The sequence below is a fragment of the Poecilia formosa genome, unplaced genomic scaffold (assembly GCF_000485575.1).
Source record: "Poecilia formosa unplaced genomic scaffold, Poecilia_formosa-5.1.2 Scaffold991, whole genome shotgun sequence".
Classification (NCBI taxonomy): domain Eukaryota; kingdom Metazoa; phylum Chordata; class Actinopteri; order Cyprinodontiformes; family Poeciliidae; genus Poecilia; species Poecilia formosa.
Window position 1 is genome coordinate 27,811 of NW_006800930.1, and position 3,269 is coordinate 31,079.

General features: G+C 36.3%; 1 long non-coding RNA gene across 1 annotated transcript in view; it reads left to right on the plus strand.

Moving 5' to 3' along the window:
- The first annotated feature begins 2,215 nt into the window (after nt 1-2,215).
- LOC107835083 (uncharacterized) overlaps nt 2,216-3,269 on the plus strand; it is a 1,831-nt gene continuing 777 nt past the window's right edge. The window contains exon 1 of the long non-coding RNA XR_001660917.1: nt 2,216-2,553. This is a non-coding gene — a long non-coding RNA (uncharacterized LOC107835083). The remainder of the gene's footprint in view (nt 2,554-3,269) is intronic.

The window sequence follows — 3,269 nt, forward strand, 5'->3', positions numbered from 1 at the left end:
CACATCTAACCGCATTCTAGGACAGAATATTAACAAAGCCACAGCTTTCAGAGTTTAATAAACAATGATGCATCACTAAATTGTGAAATATATAATCAAAGCTAAGGAAAATCTCTATACAGAGCATACAACTATGCATATGTAAGATATTTTATTAGTAATTTCTTTCTGCAGGTCTATTTTGTTATAGGAAAGTACTGCAATATTCAAACCCGCAATTTAGCAAGATATGTAAATCAGAGCTGGACCACCAGACATATTTTGTCTACAGAATTACACTATTAAAAATATAAACAAGGGCACAATGCAACATTTTAGTGGACTGTAATCTATAAAAAAGAGCTGTTTGTTTGCTACTGCAGTGGAGATAAAGATGGTCCAATCAGGAAAGCAGAGCTGCATTAAACTTTAACATGGAACTGCAGAAAAAAGAAAAAAACAAAAGCAAAATTTGAATTGTTAATGCATGTCACCATGAGAAAAGCCTACTGAGTTTGGCTTAAATTAAAAAAAAAATTAAAATCACACATATTTATCTCATGAAGTGAAAAAATTATTTGCAAAACAAACTTACTTGTGCATGTCATAAATCTTTTCTTGCTATTCTAAGTTTTTGTTTGACTCAAAGTTTTGCTTGTGATTCTCACATGACATCGTGGACAGGACCCAAAATCACAACAAAAGATTTCTGATGTGTGCAAATAAAAGTTTGTTTGGCAAATAACTTTTTAAGTTCACGAGACAAAAATTAGTTATTTCATTTAAAAAAAAAAATTTAACAAAACGTCTTGTTTTTTTAAAAAGAAATCATTAGAATTTCAAAGGTTTTGATTACAATTTTATTTTACTTAACTGAGGTTAGTTATTTATTTTTTTTCATTGAATTGGGGAAAAATTTACTCCATACTCTGTGAACCAGACCCTAAACTTACTTAAAGTCTGGATTGAGTTTTTCCCTTCATTAATGACAGACTTTTATTACATACATTTTATCTATCATGGTAATTTTAAGTCTAAATGAATATCCTTGTTGGACTTTTATTTAAGTGCTATTCTCCTTCAAGATACATTTACCAAACGCCAGAATAAATGCAATGTACATTATGCGGCAAAGGAAATTAGAAGACACATATTCATTATGGAGATGACAAGTTTTGGAAGGGCGATTTGCCCTTATTGCATAAGTAATACTGAAGATTGACTGCTATCATTAACGATACAGGGAAGAAGCTTTTTAGTCATCTAGCTTTGCTAGCAAAGTTGTTAGCTAGCAGCTAGCTAATAGCACAACAACAACAGCCTAACGTCTGTATGATAAAAATACTGAATCGATAGATAAGAACAGTTTTTCCTCATCTGTCTCCTCCCGCTCAGTAGTTCTTCAGAGAAAGGCAGACGCAGAGGCCTGTNTATTCTAAGTTTTTGTTTGACTCAAAGTTTTGCTTGTGATTCTCATGACATCGTGGGCGGGGCCCAAAATCACAACAAAAGATTTCTGATGTGTGCAAATAAAAAGTTTGGCAAATAACTTTTTAAGTTCACGAGACAAAAATTAGTTATTTCATTAAAAAAAATGTTTTAAACAAAACGTCTTGTTTTTTAAAAAGAAATCATTACAATTCCAAAGGTTTTGATTACAATTTTATTTTACTTAACTGAGGTTTTTTTTTATTTTTTATTTTTTTCATTGAATTGGGGAAAAAATGTACTTCATACTCTGCGAACCAGACCCTAAACTTACTTAAAGTCTGGACTGAGTTTTTCCCTTCATTAATGACAGACTTTTATTACATACATTATATCTTTCATGGTAATTCAGGGTGAGTTATTTTTAAGTCTAAATGAATATCCTTGTTGGACTTTTTTAAAGTGCTATTCTCCTTCAAGATACATTTACCTAACGCTAGAATAAATGCAATGTACATTATGCGGCAAAGGAAATTAGAAGACATATATCCATTATGGAGATGACAGGTTTTAGAAGGGCGATGTGCCCCTTATTGCATAAGTAATACTGAAGATTGACTGCTATCATTAACGATACAGGGAAGAAGCTTTTTAGTTATCTAGCTTTGCTAGCAAAGTCGTTAGCTAGCAGCTAGCTAATAGCACAACAACACCAGCCTAACGTCTGTATGATAAAAATACTGAATCGATAGATAAGAACAGTTTTTCCTCACCTGGCTGTCTCCTCCCGCTCAGCAGTTCTTCAGAGAAAGGCAGATGCAGAGGCCTGTCAGTGTCTGTTGTATTTCGATACCTCTCTGCTTAAACCGCTACTCCGTGCTGAAGCAAAAACGATACTTCAATGTTTTCCATCATCTCACAAGTAGCAAGTCTACTCCACTTTATTCACCAAAAACTTTTTTTTTTTTAATTCACCAAAAACTGTTCTATAATCTGGAATGTTCGCTACGTTGAGCTTAGGGGTTGCGTCAATTAGTCGACTAGTCGATTCTTTTCTCTGCAATGACTGTTTTTCTGGGCCAGTCGACTAGTTGCAATCACATGACAAGACAGATTTTTCCAAGGAAATGAAAGAAGGTGGACTAGGTGAGTTCGTCAGAAAGCTCAAATTGTATAAAAATGTAAATAATTTAACAAAGACAAACTAAATTACAGCATAGGCTACCGCAATAGGGGCGTTGCACGGCGCGGTTGTTAGCACGGCGCCCCGCATACAGAGACTTTAGCCCGCGGTAGTCAGGAGTCCGACTCCCGTCCTCCATTCGCTGGGCCCAGGCCTCTCTCCGTTCTCTCTGCCCCCTTACAGTCAGATTGTTGTCAAATAAACTAGTGCCGAAAAAATCCTTAAAAAAAAACAAAAGACTACCGGAGTAATGTGCGACAATGTGTCATGATGTCAGGCTTTTTGATCCCTCAACTACCCCAACTGATCAGCGTCACCTTGCGTATTGAAGCTTTTAACCTGGCAGCTTTACGCTCTTATAAAAATATGGTTTGACTACATCTGGAAACTAAGACCAAGCTTCATCCTGAGGATCTGATAGAGGCGATCTCTGCCGCCGTCTGCAGAGAGCCGAACCGACTCTGAGTCAGCAGAGATCCTGCTGCGCATCGGGCAGGAGGAGGAGCAGCAGGAGGCTTCGTTGAATTCAACTGAACGGGATCCGTTCATAATAAGTTTAGTTTGTGATGTTCCAAAAGCTTCATTGTGGTCAGTTTGATAATTTGACTCCTATACGAGTAGCTATCCAGAGATCCTCAGCATCAGCCGGTGTTTGGAAAAGAAAAAGTCAGACCCGACT